The 9,744-nt window shown below is 46.4% G+C and overlaps 1 pseudogene; it reads left to right on the forward strand.

Moving 5' to 3' along the window:
- The first annotated feature begins 2,379 nt into the window (after positions 1 to 2,379).
- LOC106804520 overlaps positions 2,380 to 9,744 on the forward strand; it is a 10,088-nt pseudogene continuing 2,723 nt past the window's right edge.

Here is a 9,744-nt window from a genome sequence, read left to right on the forward strand (position 1 = left end):
GCATATCTTTTCATTATGTATAAATACGTAATCACACTATTCATTCAATCAATGAACAGAATACTCAGCGTGTTACCAGACACTCTGTTCTCCACCGGAAACAAAGAAGACCGGAGCCAGAAGGCCTCAACACCGCACTGGCACCATGGGCGGCTGCTTCTTCCCGCGTTTTTATTGTCCTGCAGGACGACATGGCCGTCGTTGTCGTGGTTTTGGTGGCCGCAGTCACCTGAACTCCTCATCTCGGTGATCATCATTAGCATCGATGAATCCACTCAACATCGAGAAAAGAAAAAATCGGCCGTCATCACAGAAGAACAAAAGCATCAGAAACTGTACGCAATCGTTTTGCTCTTACCATTTTCATGCATTCTAGATGGAAAATGGAACTGCGTTCTTCAAATTTTCCCCAATATGTCCATGCTCTGTCTGTTTGCCTTGCTGCCTCTGTCGATCTCCATGCGCTCTGGTGGTGGCACAGGCATCCTGACGGGACTAGCCTATGCCCTTGCGGCAGCCATGCCCGCAGGACTGCCGAGCCATGCCGGTAGCGCCTCGCACGAGGTCTATTGGAAGCCGCGCACGTGGCCCCCAAGCCAAGCCAGCGACGCAGGCCACACAAGACAGGCGCCCTCGGCACCCAGCCCACTCGGGCATTCGCCGTGGGACGTGTAGCCCAGCCTACCAGCCTCGCTGGGCCTCTCCTCCAACTTCTGAACGCCGGCGGAGGCCGGCGGCCAGCGGAGCCGGCGACCTGGGGTGGCGGCCGAGCTGGAGGAGATGGAGGCGCCGGACTCGGCAGATGGCGTGGCGCGCGCGGCCGGGAGTCGGCGGCATGGATTCACGCGGCTGCATGGCCTTCAGGCCGGCCGGACATGGTGGCGCCGCCGTTCCGAGGCTGGCGGCGGCACGGTGCCAAAAGGCGGTGGCGGCGGCTCAAGGGAGGCGGCCGGTTAGGTTCCCTAACCGACCCTCCACCCCTTTATACGGGCCAGCACAGGCCGACCCGCTTTGGGCCTTCGGCCTGGAGGCCTGCACAGCCCGCAGGCCGGATGACAACCAGGCCGGCTTGGGCCGCTACTGCTGGGCCGCCCGCAGGCCAGGCCGATGCTGGGCTGCCACGGGCCGAGCCGCCAGGACGAACCAGGCTACAAAGCCACCTCCGTTTTATAACCCTCAAACTTACCTTTATTTACATGTGTATAATATTCATGTCTGTAATATTCAATTAGGCATGTTTCTATTTTAGCCACTAGATTGTTATGCAAATATGGGTTGTCATGCACATTGTTAGATATACCATCAGGTATTAGCACCCATGTAATAAGGATGCCAAATTTACCACAATAATTGAGCATTATCATGATCCGCAGATCTTTCATTGGTGTTGAATAATCTTTACATATGCAATTTATTTTGTTTGTATAATTAATACTTAATCAATATTATACATCATGTAGAAGGTGATGCAAAATCAAAATTAAGATATATAAATATGATTTTAGAATAACACAAGATGATGCGACCTAGGCACTAGCTGCGATAAGTTCTTATCTAAGAATTTATTTGCACTGAGATCGTGCTTTAAGGCAGCAAATTACTTGCTCATCACTAAAAGGTTTACATCCTATGATGATTACCGTCAATGTGTATATCCAAAGATTCATGGATTATAAATTTGTAGTAAATATGACTATCAAATCATTCATCCCACAGGAATATAAACAATATATTTATAGCAGTTGCACTGCCCATTGAAATATACCTTATTTTGTTGCAATATATTTATTGTGGTTGGTGGGGGATCGCCGGACCTGGAACTCGAAGGTAAAAGCGAGGACACAAGACACGGCGTGTCTTTATACAGGTTTGGGCCGCCAGAGTAGCGTAATACTCTACGTCTTATTTGGAGTGTTGTATATTGCGCCTGCGCTTGGGTGTTGTTTTGCCTTGGTTTAGGCTTGAGGATTTGATCCTCTGTTGTGGTTCTACGAGGTCTTCGCATACCGATCTAGGGACCCCTGCCCTCCTTTATATACTTAGGGGGCGGGATTACTAGTCGGTTACATGGTAGGAGTTCTAGTAGGATTATAAGGTATGAGTCCTAGTAGGATTACAGGGGAATCCTAGTAGGAGTCCATCTTCTTCCTTCCTTGCGGGTACCGGGGATCTCTCCCCAATAGCATGTTATTCTTTGCCATGATAGCCTTTTGCCTTTCTTCAATCTTCAAGAGCTGCTCATCAACGTACTTCTTGTGGGCATACATCTCATCCGCATTGTGGCGGCTCACATTGAAGTAAACAAATAATCCTTGAGATAAAAAATTGAATATCCCCTTCTTCTTTTAAGCACGAGAAGGGGGAGGCTGTGAGAGCTAGATGGTCCATGAGACGTGGAAGGTCCTTGAGATGAAGATGTACCATGAGAAGGTCCTTGAGGTGAGGAGGAATAGCATGAAAACCAATCTTGATGAGATGCTCAATATGACATTTGGGCATGTCTTTTCACTAACCACACCATTCATTCAATTAATGAAGAGAATTCTCAAATTCATTCTTTCAGCCTCCCTTTCTACTCTCAACAGATTCCACACGGCTCCTATTGACAAAAATTAGACGATACATAGAGCTGGGTTTGCCGATTTGGGGACAAAGTTGAAGGCAAAAATAAATTGTCAAAACAAATAATAATGATTAATGAGAACCGCTCCGGTCACCTTGTTAGAAAATTGCACTGCCGGCCCTGTTCCCATTTTTTAAAATTACATTTCCCATGGACCTCGTCTGGCCTGGCCCTGTCCTGTCCAGCCCATACTGGCCCATTTCCAACCGATCCCATCCGCGCGAGGCAACGAGCATACGCAGCAGTTGTCGACGATGCAGCTCTCAACGGCGGCGGCACTCCACGCGCTAGAACGTCCTGATAGATCGCGAGATGAACGACGTCCACTGCCGACTCTTGGGCATTGAGGAGCTCTACCTGGAACGCCGCTGACGAGGCAGTGCCCTCTGAAAGAGTGGCCGCTGTAGCATCCCCTGCGCCGTCGAGGAGATTGAAAGTTCCTGTTTCAGTCGTGTCGCCTCGTTTTCAAGATTTTGAACTGAAGTCTTTGAATTCTTTAGTTATGTTATAATGTTCTTGTTGTTTTCTTCTCTTCTTGTTGTATCGCCTCAATCTCTGTTGTAGCGCAGCCTTGGCTTCTGTCAAGGTAGGTAGACGTGTTGTCCATTTGTTCCGTAACTGGTCATTAGTTTGCTCTAGAGTTGAAATGTTATCACTTTGCTTTTGTAGCACCCTCTCTAAGTTCCTGACGGTCTGTAACTCCCGTAGAGCTGTGTTCTTCTATTCAAGTAGTTCTTCAATTTCATTAATAGTTAATTAATAAAACAGTAATTAATAAAACCACAGCTCTACCCCAGGACGGGACCAAGTGAAAAGATGTAATTGCCTGTGAAAAGTAATAAATAAATAGTTAATTGATGATGTAATTGCTTTAAGATTCGTGCACCTTTAAAAAAAGTACCGGAAAGATTCTCTAATAATAGGCAAATCAACATATTATATATGACAAATCTGATTAAGTGATTATTTGCGGCCGAATGAAAAAATCTGCAAACAAAATGCAAATCCGTCTATTGGAGCTACTAGCTAGGCAGATAAGGTGTCTCCAATCGTTTCATCCGGCAGGTGCAAGTCAATGGTATTAATCCAATGATGCAACCATCACTTCTTGCTTCTTAAACGTGCATAACCTTCGCCATCTCCAGGTTGTATGACAGTACGAGTCCATCTAATTTTTGTCCGAGCATTTCTTTTATTTTCTTTTCCGACCATCGGACTCGACTTGACAGATCCTGAAACCGTGAGCAGATGATGTAGCCCGAGCTACACGTGCAAACTGATCCGGCCCACATGAGTGAGTACGAACTTTTGGGCCGGGATTCGGTGGCCCCTGAGAATTCCTACGGAAAAACAGTTCCCAACCACACGTCTCCGTACGACTAAAAATTCGAAATGCCTACTAATTTTTCGAAGACTGAAAATTATTAGAGCTTGTCAATCGATAGATATTTTTTGAGGGAATTATCAATCGATATTTCACATGATTAATTATGTTGGCATTGCCATCTTATACCCCCTAACCGCCCTAATCGCTGCTGATAAATTAGGGGGCTGGGGATGGTGTATTGTTGAAGGTTTAATTTTTTTAGCCCATTGAAATACGGAATTTCTAAACATCTCTCGGTTGATTTTTGCGATCTATTTTCACTCACTTTTCTATGGCTGGGATTGTTTGAAGATGCGTGCTATTTTGTGTTGTCTACTTCGTGTGTGGGCCGAAATTGTTACTTTGGGCCGCCATCGACCCATCGTCCTCGAACAAAAAGAAAAAAACACTTCAGTCGTTTCTGGCGCGCCGCCCGCCGCCGCCGTGAGAGATCACTGGTGCTTCTGTCTGCTCGACCTGGTGAGAGATGAGAAAGCCCTGGTGAGAGATGAGAAAGCCCAGGACGAGCATGCCCGGAGCAGCAGCCACCGTCGCTTTCGAGGCGTCTGGGATCTCGGTCCGACTGGTTGCGCCTCAACCGTCGGTGGTATGGGTGTCCTAGTCAAAGCTCCCAGCCACTTCCGTTCCATGGGTGGCCGTCAAGAGCCAAATGAGCAGTTCTTCGCTTCTTCCGCTACTACCTCCTCTGTTTTGCTCAGGTTCTGCAGTTCTGCTGTCTGCCCGTGGGTGAACAGAAGCGATGGGAAAGGAGGCCGCTGATGCAGGGTGGGTACTGCTAACGTAGGCTAACACGTGAGGAGCTCATGTCTGTTTTCATTACTGAGTGCTGCATGCTGATGGAAATCTGAGTGATTTCCTTGTTTGTTTTCATTCAATTTTTTATCTGTGCTGTTTCTTGCATTTTTTATTGAGAAATCATCCCCCATCGTTCAGTTTTCTTTTGATTTTTTTTTTGAGAGGAACGGCTTGGACTTTTATAACTGAGAATTACATTCCACCCCTTGTTACGAGGTCCATTAAGAAACAGAAAAATTACATTGAAGCCCCACACAGATCCTCCATAGCATCTTGCTCGTGAGCAACTTCATGGCCACCGAACAAACACGCTCCTCAAACCGCCGCACTAGGGTTTGACGAAAAGAAGAGCGCGGAGAATGAAGCCAGAAGTTGAATCCCAAACCGACAAAGACACATCGACTTTTTGAAACACCACAATAGACAACACATCGAACGCATCGACGCACCATTGAACCGCTAAACGCACAGGCAACGACAAACGACCATCGGCCGTTCCTTCATCGGGTAAGACAGGAGCTGGCACCTCCCGCTTGAGATCCATTGCTAGTGGTCCAGAAGTCGGCTCCCTTGCCAATGAATCGAAGATAGCCAACAAGGTAACAAAGAAACCCAAAATGGGGATGGAAATCCAACCCATTGTCATTGGGTTGTAGTAGACTTAGAACTCACCAATAAGAGCCATGAGGAGCATCGACACTGGAGAGAACCAAGGTATAAACTACCCCAAGCCGGGGGGAAGACCTATCTAAAACATAGAGGGTATTTACACCAGCGCTCAAACTCCCGGTTCCCCTCCATCTCCAGCACCAAGAAGCTGCCGGAGAAGAAGAGGAACCAGGGAGGATGGCGCCAGATCGAGATCGCCTTCTTTTCACTTGTCACCGCTATAGTCGAGAGAAGAGGAAGAAAGGGTCAACTGTTTGCTTTTCTAGAGGATTTTAGTCTTCTGATGTGTCATTTTTTCATTGGTCTAAAATCTGAGTGAAAACTAAATGCAAATTGAAATATTGCATGGCCCAATAAGCTATTTCTGCTTTGCTCCATGTAAACAGCCAGCCCACGTAGACATTCACTATTGTTGGGCCATATTTTCAGTTCAGACCCTGTTGAAAAGTTAAGCCCATGACCTAAGTGCACATACCCTTATATTCCTATTATCCTATAAGTGCACACGCTACTCTATAAAATCTTTGAGGGACAAGACCATCCGCTGCCAGAAATGGGCAGTTTCCTCTCGGTTCTTGAATTCCCAAAGGAATCATCCGCTAGTTCACAAGGAGCCTCCCGTGACCCCTTTCGTACCAGGTGGAGACTTCATCCGGTACTAAAAGTCACAAATTAGTACCGGTTGAAGCTTCCAACTAGCACTAATGTGCCTGAGAGCCTTTAGTATCCGATGGAGGTTCCACCCGGTACTAATTGATGGGTGGGGATCCGAAATTTGATCTTCACTGGATTGAAGTCCGCACGCATCTGGTCCTCTCCGTCCGCTTGTGACTCTCCCTCTTCAATTTCTCCCAAACGGTCCCTCTCTCTCCCTTCTCCCCCGGTCCCTTCTTCCCCCGGTCCGCTCCTCACCGGATCCCATTCCAGGAGCCCCTCCCCTCCCCTCACGGCTGCGCTCCCTTCTCCCCTTCGTGCGCCCCTCACTGCGACGATGGTGAGGACCGGCGGCGGGGCGAGGTGAGGCGACAGCATGGTGGTAGGGGAGCGCAGAGGCAGAGTGGCGGGCGACGGCGTGGGGAGCTGCAGCGGGCGATAGCGCGTGGAGCAGCAGTGGGCGATGACGCGTGGAGCAGCAGGATCTGCAGCGCGGTGCGGATCTGCATGCTAGTGCGGTGGGAGAGCACGGAGGTGCGACGGGGGCGGCAGGATCTGAGGGGTGGCGGCACGACAGGACGAGGTGCGTGGCCTCACCTCTCTCTTTCTAGGCGATGGTGGCCGACAGCGCAAAGGGGTCAGCGGAGCGCATCACAAGGGTGGCCGGCTGGGCGACGGGGTCGCAGCGAAGGCAAGGCGACGAAAGGGTGGCCGGCGGTGATGTGGGGTCGGTCAGGTAGGGTCACCAAATTAGTACCGGTTGGTATAAACAACCGGTACTAAATGTGCCTTTAGTACCGGTTATTTGACCCAGTACTAAAGGTCCCCCTTTAGTACCGAAATAGCAATACCGGTTGGACAACCGGTACTAAAGGAGGGTTTGGACCCGGGACTGAAGGTGTATTCCCCAGCAGCGAGAAACTATGTTTGGCATTGCCATATATGTGTGAAATGTATATGAATAATGATAAATAACCCTGAATTTGTTCCCTACTACAGATTAAGTATTTAAAATGCAACAAATTAAAGTCTCAAAAGAGCTTCTCTGAAGCGCATGATTTTGTAGGTTTTCCTAAGCACGTGGCTAACAGTTCAGGCGCATTCTTTGAAGATAATAAAAAATAATAAATGAAGCATACCGTTTGTTAGTATAGATCATTATGCAACAGTTATAGTAGATGAAATGAACAGTGGCACTGTCAATAGGTAAGGTTTGTGTGATCTCAAAATATAGAAGAGGCTTGCGACAGCTCGATCTTTATATCAATTTATCACCTCTTTATCCCATTATTCATACACCATTTGCTTTCCTGCATCTGCGCACATCAACCTTAGCTTGCTCACGCCATGGATCACCTCCCTCTCCCACTGTTGCTCTTCGCCTTTCAAATGCCCAAAGTTGTATGCTATGTCCTTTATTTCTTGCGCTCCTGGAAGGCTTGTACAAATAGATTTGAAAGACATTTTTAAACATATTGTTGATGTATAACTGAATTAGACAATTCACCACTTTTTTCATCAGATTAAGCTTCTGAGTGCAACTAGTTGCTGCATGAAACCTTATATAGTACTCCCTCCATCCCAAATTACAAGTCGTTTTGGGTTTTCAGGTTCATATATTTTACTATGCATCTAGATATAAATATATATCTAGCAAAACTTATAAATTTAAAAAAGCTAAAACGACTTATAATTTGGGACAGATGGAGTATATGAGCTAGAGGTGTAGAGTTCTAACTAGCTTAATTTAATATAATGTACCTACTCATATATATTCCACGTCTTATGGCTCCATCAGTTTAAGCTTTTGGGTGCGACTTAATGCATGTGAATTTCTCACAATTCTTATAGGAATTGAATTGTTTACTAATTAGAAAATCAATAAAATTTCTAATGAAATGTTGCTTCCATAATAAACCCCAACAATTTATTTTCTAATATAAATCAATATATGATGATCAACCCAGTCCCAATCTTTGGGGATTTGAGAACTGTAAATTAAAATTTATGTGGCTAGCTGATGGACTCCATCAGTCCAGAATATGGTTTATGTTTTTTTTCAAGGTAAACCAGGAGGCTTTGTTTCAGCCTGCAATTAGGGTTAATTTCTTCTAGCTTCAATGCAAACATTGCCGAACGCTTGTCAAATCATCGATCAGTACCAGCTCCATTTTCTTCCATCTAATTATCTCCCAGGAGGGCCTCGGAGGAGCTGACACTGTCCACACATGCCCTTTTTACAATAAATGACGTCGAGTTGTTGTGAAAATTCTTTCACCCTCAATGGTTCCATTTCTCCATTCATGTGAGCTAGCTTATTAATTATTGGTGATTAATAAGCATGCAATTGTTAATCATGTGGTGATCAATAGCGTATAGGTGCATTCTCACTTTGTCTGTCATATATAGCACGCTTCGCAGCATGAAGTGATGGACTGAAAATCAAGCCACAGCCCACAATACGTGCATGCCAACCACTTTCAGAGTTGAAACTGGTCAATCAAAACAAGATACTCCTGAAATAATAATTGTTGTGATCAGAGAAAACTCCCGCATAAGCCAAACAGTCACACCAAATTGTGTGTTTAGAATATGACTAACTTCACTTTCAAGAGAAAAAGGTGCGAACTAAACATCAGTGCATCACTACCGTACCGTATGCAACTTATTTTTTTTTGTTGTGAAGAATATATAGCTTACTTTGCATAGTGTATCCTGCTTAAAACTAAAAAGAATCAATTAAACATGCTTATTTGTGGTTCGTTCTGCAAAAGTTATAGATGGGATCACTATCCCATACAGTTACAACTCAGACAGGCTGGAAGCCATCTAAGGTGAGGTTTTCTCAGCCATATGTTGTCAATGATTGCATGGTGATTTTGATTGGTACTACCTGTGTAAAGCACATGGAATATTGGCGCTAAGCAGGGTGCATTCTACAGACACCGATCAACATCTGTTCAGAACCGCATACACAAATGGTTCTAAACTTACTAGGCGATTTTGTAGTAGCGAAATAAGTGTTGGCTTGTATGTGATGGTGTCGCTCGCCCATGGCCTGGCCATGCACATGGTTCAAGGGGTGGGCCGGAAGCTATAGCAACCACTCCTTTTTTAGGCCATTTATTTTGAAATAATACATCCAAATATGGGCTAAAAAAGCTTACACTACGGGAGTTAGGATGTTTGCCGAGTGCCCCAGGTACTCGGCGAAACCCTAAAAACACTCGGCAAAGTGGTTGCCGAGTGTAACACTCGGCACACCGCACACGGCAATTTTTTTTTTCAACAAACAAAACTTTACCGAGTGTTTTTTATCGGGCACTCGGCAAAAGCTTTGCCGAGTGCCCAAAAAACACTCGGCAACATTTTTCTAAAAAAAATAAAAAAAGCACGTCGCCGGCCACCACAGCTGCCGGCCAGCACCACCACTACCACAGCACCACAACCCCACGCCGGCCACCACCACTACCACCACAGCACCACAGCCCCACGCTGGCCACCACCACCACCACGACAGCCCCACAGCCCCACGCCGGCCTCAACCGTGCCGCAGGCCACTTGAAGACCACCGCTGCTCTCGGCATTGACTGTGCCACCGGCCACTTGAAGACCG

This window comes from Setaria italica, chromosome IX (genome assembly GCF_000263155.2).
Source record: "Setaria italica strain Yugu1 chromosome IX, Setaria_italica_v2.0, whole genome shotgun sequence".
Taxonomy (NCBI): Eukaryota; Viridiplantae; Streptophyta; class Magnoliopsida; order Poales; family Poaceae; genus Setaria; species Setaria italica.